The sequence below is a fragment of the Emys orbicularis genome, chromosome 2 (assembly GCF_028017835.1).
Source record: "Emys orbicularis isolate rEmyOrb1 chromosome 2, rEmyOrb1.hap1, whole genome shotgun sequence".
NCBI classification, from domain to species: Eukaryota; Metazoa; Chordata; order Testudines; family Emydidae; genus Emys; species Emys orbicularis.
Genome location: NC_088684.1, coordinates 94,494,955 through 94,507,079, shown reverse-complemented (window position 1 = coordinate 94,507,079; position 12,125 = coordinate 94,494,955). Strand labels below are relative to the sequence as shown.

General features: G+C 44.8%; 1 protein-coding gene across 1 annotated transcript in view; it reads right to left on the bottom strand.

Moving 5' to 3' along the window:
* Positions 1-12,125, bottom strand: part of CDH7 (cadherin 7) — a 100,362-nt gene that overhangs the window by 48,309 nt on the left and 39,928 nt on the right. The gene's annotated exons all lie outside the window — the stretch shown is intronic.

Genomic DNA, 12,125 nt, shown 5'->3' with positions numbered 1-12,125 from the left:
TGAAAAATTGATGAGAGATGAGATTAACTTACAAGAGAGTCAGTGATATGGAGATATGTAAAACTAATTCTTATGTCATGCAGCAGTACATGAAATTCTATTGTTCTTGGAAAGATAAGCTGACTGTTTATTGTGTGCGGCATGTGAAAGACTTTTAGAATCTGTCAGCTTGCTCTTGTGAGCAAGAACATTTCTTTCCTTTCTGTATGCAATCTCACTTTCAAAAGCATTTTATGTCATTTCAAAACAATAGTAGCCTCATGCTGTATTTCAGTTCTAGAATGCTGTCTGTTCTTAAATAGGTGTAACCATTTAGCAGCTATCAACGCCTGTCCTACAGGATGTTTGTGATTTTGGAGCAAAGTTACTATCAACTAAATCTCAATAATTGTTTCTTTCCTTTTGGGTACCCTAGATCAGCTACAAGATAGTTTTCCCTGTGTTCATTGTACAACATAGTCTGGGAGAATCAGAATAGATTAGAGAATCAAGGAGTCTTGCTCTGCTACTAACATATTGTATATTCTTGAACCAGTCACTTCATTCTGTGCCTCAGTTTCCTCATATGTAAAACGTGGACAACCCTTACCGGACTGCAAAGAGTTGCACTAGTGTTAAAAATTATCATTTCATTGAGATCAAGAAAATAGTCACACCTTTCTATGCTCCAGGAATGATATCAGTTTATTCATTATACATCATCTAAAGCCTGTCCTAAAATACAGGAACAGTATAACCAATCTGCACCAATATAGGTAATAAGAGCACTGTATGCTACAGCTGCATTTCATGGCTGGAACCAACCCTGCTTCACACAGGTATGTGGCTAGAACATGAAAAGAACCAAGAGATGGCCTAACATCTTTATATAATGTCTACCACTTCACAGAATGAATGTCAGAGTGTAGTTATTATGGGACAGAATAAAGGTAACAGAACCCACACATGCACATCCCCAACTCCAACTCCAACTCCCCCCCACACACACACACACAATAAAGCCCCAAACAAACAAAAAACACTTCAGTAGGGAACAAGTGAAAACACTAGTCATGTGCACTTTAGCACTTGCTGTTTTGTTAAAAGATTATGTTACTTGAGGACAATGACAAAGATGTTCAAACTGTTTGCTTCTCTTATCCTCTTTGGAACATCTTTCACCCCATATCAAACGCAGGTTGAGCCTGTTTGTACTTTGCCGTCATCGTTATCATTCTTTCCATCACTTTTTTTTTTTTCTCAGCTGGGAGTATCACTAGGATTGTAATCACTGCCAGAATTCATGGGCAGAAAATTGCTGTCTGAGTCAGAACTTAATACAATTGCAAAAGGCCTGTGTCATTTCAGCAGTGAAAAATCGGAGACCAATTTTGAATTTTTCAAATGGATAAAGAGCTACATATTACTTATACATCACCTAGCTTATATCCTCTGGATAGCTACTATTTATGCAGTTGCAGTATGCTCCTTCTACCAATCTTAATAGATGGACTGCAGTCTGAGCTTTTAGTGGATAACTGATACTCTGTGGACTGAAAGAGTGACCAGCAATGTTCTTTGATACTACAAAATTCAGGCTGTGGGTGAGCTACACTCACTGCACATTTTATTTTATTAAAATTACAGAATATTTTGTTCTACTAAATCTTTAAAAAACAGTGTCCCAGGCTCAACTAGCTGCAGAAGCACTCCCTACTTACTTAACCCTAGGGAAAACCCTATATCACCACAGAAGGCAGTGTGGTGCTCTCATTTTATAAGAACACCCTAAAAAGTTTGTTTAAACACTGTTTTGAGTATTTTAGTACCAGGATGAGAAAAATGAAAGTTCTGTGCCAGGAACAATGTAAAAAATTCAACTGCACTGAAAGGATCCAGACAGCTGGAGAATGTACACATCAGCCTTGCTTTGGGTCTCTTTAGTGTAAGTCTACTGTTAAGATGGAGGAAGTAACTAACCTTGTAGACTGAGCACAGGACTTAGACCCAGGAGTTCTGGGCTCTACTTCCATCTCTGCCACTGACTATTAATGTGTCTGTGGACTAGTCTCACTCTCAGTTATTCAGTTTCCCCATCTGAAAGTGGAATAATGATATTTACCCAGGTCAGAGTCTAAAGCTTTGAAAAGATTAATAAATGTCTGCAAAGTACTTTGAGACCCTTGGAAGGGCTAAATATTGATATTTGGCCTTGTAACTGACCTGGGTTGATCCTGGGGGATTAATATGCAGAAAGAGATGGTGCCACCTCTGCAGCACTCTTTGCCAGCTGTTTTCCAGGAAAGCCCTGCTCTGGAACTCTGTGTGGAAGAGCTCCAGAGAGTTTCTGCAACTCAGATTGTGTGTAAGGTAGAGTAGTATTGCTCTGTGGCACTGCCCCCAACAGGCTCTCCGCTGCACTTGTGATTTCCCACATAGAAATCCAAGAGGGACCTAGCACAGAAGTCTAAAAGGGGGCCCAGCCAGTAGCAGTGCAAATGTTATGATTTCAGGGGAGAGGTTATCCAGTAGAGCAACATAAATGACTCATGTCTCTGTAGAGGGGGTGGTCCCAAGGATCCAAAGGGTTTGGAAGTTTTGCCCACTCCCACTCTGGAGTTCCCCTAACTCATTGCCTTTCAGGCACAGTTTGTAGGAAATCCAGTGATCTTCACCTCAGAGAGATCTCCTATCCCCACCAGCCACAGATTTCTTTACAAGAGGCCATAATTAGGGGGGAATGGTCTTCATTGCTTTCTCTGAACCCAAACTTTTTTTTCAAGGATTTCAGGTCTCTTCATTTAATGAAGGGACTATATGTTCCCCCCAATTCCTAGTGCCTCCATGCAAGACCACCTTTAGTCAATCCCCCACATTAGCTACCCCACACATACACACATATGGGGATCTAGGTCACCTTATCTCTATCTTCCAAGATCTGTTGAATGGGCCCAGATGCCTCTCAGCTGAGCCCCAAGCACATCTACTATTAGGCTTTGTAGGTTCTGTGGTTTAATCTTCCCTGGCATGCACTGGGCACAAGAGCTCATGAGAACTAAAAGTGAAGGCACCAGCTCTAAAAGAGAAAACACAGAATGCATCCTTAACAATGGGAGGATGTTGCCATAATCAGGAAGATTTAGGGAGAACTAACAACTCTAGAAAGGCAGGGTCATGTTAGCCTGTTGGGAATGAGGAGATCTCCAGAGGTTTGGTAGTTATCTGAACTACATATACACATTTTTTGAGGTTTATGTATCACTAATGACAATTATTTTCACTGTGTGCTTGACACTGCAAGTTGCTGAGAGCCCTTAACTCCCAATGAAATCAACACTTAGCGCTTCACAGGATCAAGCCCTAAAAAAAATCACTTTAAAATATTCTTGTGCATATGTGTGAGAGAGAGATACAGTGAACTCTTTAGATTTTGACCAGCAAAGACACTACTTCTCTAATAAAAAAATAAACCAAATTTTGCCCTCAGTACACCCATGGAACCTGCTGAACCTGAAGGGCTAAACCTTAGGGTACAGTCTGACCTGCTGTGTTCGTATTTATTTAATTAGGACAACAATTACTCTGCCATTGAGGGTCTAACAAATGACTAGTCCATTTCTTTCAGATTCACTGACACTAAATGCTCTATGCTTTCAGCCATCTTGTAGATTGCAATTCACAGGGCCAATGATAACATCATTTTGCATTACTTAGCATTATTGTGTGCTGTTGTAGTATCTCCTATAGAGCTACAAATCTATTTCCATCAATAACTATGGATACCTGTGCACTAGAGTCAATTTGTCTGACCAGCAAGGCTCTCCCTGACTTCTGGAGGCATGGACTGCTATTTCCCTGGTTTCAGACTCCCTCAAAATAGGTGGAATGCTAATATTCCTGTCTTCCTCTTTCCAACATTAAATACATTTTAAATCTATATCTGAAGCTGTTCCTCATGGTGACAGGATTGTTAATGGCTCCTGTTTCATTGCAAGGTCCAGAGAGATGCAAAGCCTGGGGCAGGGTAGAAAAAACAGAGACAGAAAGAACATGAGGAGCTGCAGGCTTTCCACCACCAACAGGATCACAAAGGCTGTGGTGAAAAAGAGGGAGAGAAAAAGAGTATGAGACACTGCAATATTCAGAGATTCAAAAATATTGGGCTTTTGAATCAAATATAGATACTTATTCTCAGTATAACTGAGAAAGTCTCTTGAGGAGGAGTCACCACACTTCACCCCTTTTCTATCCCACTATGAAAAGTATGAGAAAGGGATGGGGGACAAAGGAGAACTGATTCCTCATCCATAGTGGAGATGACACAAATGTACCTGCTCTCTTGTCTTAACACTAAAACTGAGCAGGGATGATGGGGAGATAGGAGGATGAGGGTTGGGGGAAGCAATAAAGAAAGACAAAATGGCAGAACTCTCTGTTTTGGCTTTACAATTGTGGACTCTTCAGGTCTTATGTCCAGCCAACAGTTTCGATGAGCTAGGTCCCTGGCAGCACCCTTCTCCCCATTCTCTCCCCTCCCACCAACTCATCTTACCAAAAAGACTGGAGATGGATTGTGAAGTGAACTACTTCACAACTACCTGCTGCCATCCCATTGGCAAGACTGAGAAGTGGGCTGGGAGGGAATGTGCAGCCACATGCCCAGATAAAACTAAAGGCACTTTTCAAATATTAAATTGTCCAAAGATGGAATGAAAGTAGGGGGAATCTCAAACAAAATTATCTTAGCAAAGACTGTATTTGCCTCCTTTCTTTCCCATCTTATTCATTTCAATGGTCACGAACAACAATGCTGTTACTTAAATACTTAATATTATTGGATTTACTATTTTATTTGATTGTAACTATGCAATTTTGCCATATATTTTTATATTGTTGTTTGTATTGGCATTTTGAATTGTGATTGTTAATTTAAAATTTGTTACATATTTCCATAAAATATATACCTATACAATATTTGTTATATGGGAGGGTGTTTGGGGATCAAGACTCAGTGAACTGGAATAATTTCAACCTGAGTAGAAGTTTAAATCTGGAATGAAATTAGTCTATGTAGGGCTAGTGTCAAAGTTAAATTTGATTTGGAGACTTGTCATATTCCTGTTAAAATCAGGGTGCTCGCTCTCCCTGGCTCACACCCACTTATTGACCTTACTGTTCTCAAAATGGGTTCTTGAGTATTGAGCACTTTTGAAAATCTAACCATATATCATGAATTGCCAATTTGCCTCATCACAAAATCATGTGAAATAGAAATAGATAATTGTAATACACATAACTGACATCAGCAAAGGCTTGTAATTCGCATCATTCACCTCACACCCAGGAGCTAGCCATAGTACTTCTCAGCTGATAATGATTTTCTTTTAGAAACCTGCTTCCAAAGAACACTGAGGAACAACTCCTGGAGGGCAAATGTTTCCTTCTGTTTTGTTTTGTTATTTAATGTTACATTGCTGTACAATGCTAGGATCACAGGGGAAAAACACTATTCTATGTTCTGCTTTTTAGTATAAGAATCAATATAGGGAAGGGATAAAGTAAAGAGAAAAGCACCAAATATAAATGTATGTCCAAAAATAACTATAATCTTAATCAGGGAATGTTAAGGGGGGGAAAAAAACTATTTTAAATAATATGCATTCTAAAGGCTTGGCTTTTGTCATGGTGTCCAAGCCTTCAGTATCAGCAATGCCATCAATGCTTGAATGGAACCAATGTAGATAATTATGCCACCATGGCACTATTCACCCTTCTGACATACTAGCCACGTGTGTTTGGCTCTGTTGCTTTGGGATCTTGAGCAGAAATGACCACAGTGCAATAGAGGAAGTAGCACCACAGTAAACACACATTCACTCTGTGTAACACAGGCAGAAACATCAAGGACTACTAAGAATCTGGTCCAACCCAGAGCTCAGCATCTGCTGGGCACTGTCCTGAAGATACAATGAGGCGCAGATGCCGACTGGATGGCAGACGAGATTAGTATTGGCTTTGCAATGCAGAGACATGGTCAGAGGCCCAGAGATAATGGAGAGTACAGATCCATATGGGTCAGGAAGGGGAGCAGCGAGATGTGAAGAAAAAAGACATCAGGGAGAAGAGAACAGAGTAGACATGACACCATAGACCAGGGGTTCCCAACCTTGGTTCGCGGCTTGTTCAGGGTAAGCCCCTGGCAGGCCACGAGATGCTTTGTTTACCTGAGCGTCCGCAGGTACGACCGCTCGCAGCTCCCAGTGGCCACGGTTCGCCATTCATGGCCAACGGGAGCTGCGGGAAGCGGTGGCCTGGCCCGCACCGCATATATTCTCCCGCATATATGGCCATAGACCATATATGGTGAGAATGAGAGGAAAGCAGATGTCAGACATGGAAGGGGTGGGCACACCAGACATGGAGGTCAGAGTGATAACAGAGGAGGAGGGAAGGCACTGGGGTAGAAGAATATGGAGGGAAAAGATAACAGGAGAGATAGAAAGTGAAAAGGAATGGAAGGGAAAAATAAAGAACTATGGAGATGGTAAAAAAAGAAAGAAAGGACAAAATAAAGTAGTGAATGGGGCTGATTTTGCAGTCTAGGGGTGGAGAAAGAATCTCTGGGATAGAATGGTAGCAGCTCACCAGCATTTTTAATATTCCAACTTGGGCAATGGATATCCTATGAATGTTTACAGCATTTTTTGCTGCTGGACAAGCATCATGTAACTGTAAATGTTTGCTGTAACTACCCTGTGTTTACAGAGAAACTTTGTTCTCCAGGGAAAATTTGTATTAACAGTTAAATTATATATTAGGAGGCACAGTGAAGGCTGTAGTACATTAAAAAAGATTGAGAATCAGCAGAATCAGGTGCTAAAGGGGGGGGGGGTGGAAATGCAAGTGACCACACATGCACAGAGCAGTGAAAAGAATTAGTATTTTTCAAAATTTAGAGTCACAGGCTCAGATCCTCAGCTGTTCCAGAGCTCTGAGCAGCATAGTTGAGTGATAAAATGGAAGGAAATACGGCTTTAAGCAACTTTTGTGCTTCACTAAGCTTCTGGGCTTCCATGGGTCACTGCAGGCCCAGAGTAATTTAGAGCAGCCCAGGGCCAAGGGCTGCTCTAAATTATGCCAGTTTTGAGAGCCCTCCTTAAGGGCCTCTGTACTGGCTGATGATTGCCTCACCATCTCCTGCTCCTGCAGCCCTTCTGATACAATGGGCAGTCAGAGAGATCGCATAGGGCTGGCTATGTCAACTCTAGCCAACCAGCTTCCCTATTGTGATGCTCTATGACTGAAATATAACCATTTGAATCATTAATATTGCCACTGTTAGACAACTGCAACAAATCTTGTACAAAGTATGTCATGTAATGTGTCAATGGAAAAGATATGATTTGCTGAGTATGATTATCCTGTTTATATGCATGTAGCATTTTTGTGTCTGAAGTTATGAATATTGGCTATACAGATCTATATATCAAATGTGTTTGCTCCTGACATAACACCCACAAGGTAATTTATATCCAATCTGGCCAGCACATTGTGAATTAACTATTCAAGTTGATGGCCCATTAAATAACACTTAAATCTCACAATGGGCCACAGAAAAAGCTTCTCCCCACCTGGTGGTCCTTCCTGTGGATGCTTTAGTCAAAATATGGGTAATGCCTGCATCTATGAGTCATCAAAGCATGCAAAGTTATGTGATTTGCTCATGTGACCCTGAACGCCATCTTGTGCCTGTAATTTTCCATAAACTAAGCAGTCCCTCCACATGGGAGAAAGTATAAAAGAAGGACTCTGGAAGCATCTCCACTTTGCCTCTTTCCTGCTCTGATCTCTGGACTATGGATTTACACTAAAAGGACCATATTTACTATGGTCAGAGGACCTTCCAATCTTTTGGAAATTACCACAGACTTTACAAGTGAGCAGTCTGTAACGTCACTGCTACAAACCTGATCCAAGAACTTTGCAACGATTGTATGTATAAAACTTCCTTAACCATTTTAAATCTCTCCTCTTTCTTTTCTGTCTTTTCTTTATTTTCTATAACTAAACCTTTAGATATTAGATAATAAAGGATTGGCAACAGTGTAGATTATTGGATAAAATCTGAGTTAAATATTGACCTGGCTATGTGGCTGATCTCTTGGGATTAGAAGACCCTATATGTGACTAAATTGGTTTTCAGTAACCACTCATCATAGAGTCCAGTGTCCGGGTGGTAAAGCAAGGGCTGGAATGCCTAAGGAGACTGCATTTTAGATTTATTGTTAACCAGTATGGTGAGACAGAAGTTTACTTTTGTTACTGGCTTGGTATATCTTATGATAGAATAACCACCAGTTTGGGAGTGATTCTGCCCTATTTCTCAGCAGTTTGTCCTGAATCTGATATTTTCAGCTGTGACCCACTGTGACACATATGCCAGATTACTCTTCACTGATCCTGTTAGGGAAGATTTCTGGCCCTTTTTGGTGCTAGAGTAACACAAAGGGGCCGGAGCTGAGAGTAGGCACTGGGTCACAGAGATCAAAAATTAAGAATTTTATTCATTTCCTCACAGGAAATATAGTTGCTAGCTCTTGAGGCCAAGTTTTGAATTGACAAGAGGACTCAACTGTCCTCTCACTCCTACAAGTCAAGGGTTGAGACATTTGATGGGGCAGTTTGGTGATGCATGCACAGTTCTGTGATAAGGAGGACTTCACCCTTCCACACTGCCAAGCCTCCAACTTCCACAAGCATTATACATTTCGTTTAAAATGACTCACTTTTTATTTTAACCTTTATATCTTTAAAGTAGCCAAAGAGCTTTTATGAAGCACAGAACCTGTCTACCCTTCCAAACTGGTACTATATGCAGTAGCGTAGCTAGTGGGGTGCAGGGGAAGCAGTCGCTCTCCCTCAGCACGTTTTCAAAAAGTGGCACGCCTGCCGGCCGGCGCTAAGCTCCTGCGGGCAAGGGGGGGCAGCACGGTAGGAGGAGCCATGGGGAGGGGGCGGCACGACCGGAGGAGCGAGGGGGGGTGCAGCAGGGCCGCCTGCAGGGCGGCCGGCAGCCAATGGGGGGGCGGCGGGCGCGGCCGGAGGAGGCAGAGCGGGGGGGGGGGGGCACAGCATGGCGGCCCGCACAGCGTGGCCGGCAGCCGTGGCCGGAGGAGCGAGGGGTGGGGGGGTGCAGCAGGGAGGTGCGCAGCCAATGGGCCGGGGTGGCGGGCGCGGCTGGAGGAGGCAGAGCGAGGGGGGGCGCAGCACTGGCAGAGTAGCTGTGAGCTTCCTTGCACAGGCCGATTGTCCCATCGGAATAACTCTTCTTTCCTTTCCTTCGCCTGCTGCTCTAGCCCCCTGGCGTCCGAGTGAGACACAAGCTCAGCCCCGGTGCGGGCAGGTCCCGCGTGGCCCGAGCCTGCTGCAGCGAGCTCCGCTCCTGCCCCAGCCCTGGACACGCCCACCCGTGGCACACTGAGGCCTGGTCTACACTATGACTTTAATTCGGATTTAGCAGCGTTAAATCGAATTAACCCTGCACCCGTCCACACAGCGGAGCCATTTATTTCGAAATAAAGGGCTCTTAAAATCGATTTCTGTACTCCACCCCGACGAGCGGAATAGCGCCAAAATCGATTTTGTCAATTCGAATTAGGGTTAGTGTGGCCGCAATTCGATGGTATTGGCCTCCGGGAGCTGTCCCAGAGTGCACCATTGTGACCGCTCTGGACAGCAATCTGAACTCGCATGCACTGGCCAGGTAGACAGGAAAAGCCCCAGGAAAATTTGAATTTCATTTCCTGTTTGCCCAGCGTGGAGAGCACAGGTGACCACAGATACCACAGATACCTCAGCTCATCAGCACAGGTAACCATGCAGGCTGATAATCGAAAAAGAGCACCAGCATGGACCGCACGGGAGGTACTGGATCTGATCGCTATATGGGGAGAGGATTCAGTGCTAGCAGAACTTCGTTCGAAAAGACGAAATGCCAAAACTTTTGAAAAAATCTCCAAGGGCATGATGGAGAGAGGCCACAATAGGGACTCAGATCAGTGCCGCGTGAAAGTCAAGGAGCTCAAACAAGCCTATCAAAAAACAAAGGAGGCAAACGGTCGCTCCGGGTCAGAGCCGCGGACATGCCGCTTCTACGCCGAGCTGCATGCAATTCTAGGGGGGGCCGCCACCACTACCCCACCTGTGACCGTGGATTCCGGGTCGGGGATAGTCTCATCAGTTACACCTGAGGATTCTGCGGATGGGGAAGAGGAGGAGGAGGAGGAGGAGGAGGACGAGCTTGCAGAGAGCACCCAGCACTCCGTTCTCCCCAACAGCCAGGATCTTTTTCTCAGCCTGACTGAAGTACCCTCCCAAGCCTCCCAAGCCAGTAGCCAAGACCATGACCCCATGGAAGGGACCTCAGGTGAGTTTACCTTTTAAAATATAAAACATGGTTTAAAAGCAAGCGTTTTTTAATGATTAATTTGCCCTGAGGACTTGGGATGCATTCGCGGCCAGTACAGCTACTGGAGCCGCGGACATGCCGCTTCTACGCCGAGCTGCATGCAATTCTAGGGGGGGCCGCCACCACTACCCCACCTGTGACCGTGGATTCCGGGTCGGGGATAGTCTCATCAGCTACACCTGAGGATTCTGCGGATGGGGAAGAGGAGGAGGAGGAGGAGGAGGAGGACGAGCTTGCAGAGAGCACCCAGCACTCCGTTCTCCCCAACAGCCAGGATCTTTTTCTCAGCCTGACTGAAGTACCCTCCCAAGCCTCCCAAGCCAGTAGCCAAGACCATGACCCCATGGAAGGGACCTCAGGTGAGTTTACCTTTTAAAATATAAAACATGGTTTAAAAGCAAGCGTTTTTTAATGATTAATTTGCCCTGAGGACTTGGGATGCATTCGCGGCCAGTACAGCTACTGGAAAAGTCTGTTAACGTGTCTGGGGATGGAGCGGAAATCCTCCAGGGACATCTCCATGAAGCTCTCCTGGAGGTACTCCAAAAGCCTTGCCACAAGGTTTCTGGGCAGTGCAGCCTTATTCCGTCCTCCATGGTAGGACACTTGACCACGCCATGCTTGCAGCAAGTAATCTGGTATCATTGCCTGACAAAGCCTGGCAGCGTATGGTCCCGGTGTTTGCTGGCATTCAAGCAACATCCGTTCTTTATCTTGCTGTGTAATCCTCAGGAGAGTGATATCGCTCATGGTAACCTGGTTGAAATACGGGAACTTAATTAAGGGGACAGAGGTGGCCGTTCCTACTGGGATGTTTGCCTGTGGCTGAAAAGAAATCCTTCCCTGCAGTTAGCCAAGCACAGGGGGGGGGGGGGGGGATTGGCCCTGAGCTTTTCGCGTTTGGCTAGCAGGGATCTTCCCTGTTACCAGCCACGCGGTCGGGGGAGGGGTACATTGATCATCCCAGGGAATTCATGGCGGGAGGGGGGGGGGGAGGGGGGGTTAGTTTGGTTTCTGCAGGGATCTTCCCTGATACCTGCCATGCGGTGGGGGGAGGGGTACATTGATCATCCCAGGGAATTCATGGCGGGAGGGGGGTGCGGGGGGGTTAGTTTGGTTTCTGCAGGGATCTTCCCTGATACCTGCCATGCGGTGGGGGGAGGGATAAAGCGATCATCCCAGAGAATTGGATGGTGGGGGGGTTAGTTTGTTTTCTGCTGCTGAAGGTTAACAGGAAAACCGCAGCAGTCAACAGGCTTTGCTTGGTATGTGGGAAAGGAGGGCGCAGAAGCCGAAAGACAATGGCTTACCATGGCTGCCTGCAAGCTGAATTCTGTTGCCCGGACCTGCGTCTGTGATCTCTAACACCAAAGCCACAGGCACTCAATATTAAGATGGAAAATGCGACCTTGTACTGAAATCACATGTGCTATGTAATGTGAATAGTGTTTTTCACCATGAAAGAGTATAAGCATTGTTCTGTAAAATGTATCAGTTTAAAAACTTCTCTCCTTTTTTTCAACCCTCCCTCCAGCAGCTGCAAATTTTTCAAGCCTCCCTCCTCCGTCCCGAAGGCTATCTCAGATAAGGCGGCGTAGAAAGAGGACGCGAGACGACATGTTCACAGAAATAATGGAATCCACCCGCAATGAAAGAGCTCATTTGAATGAGTGGAAGG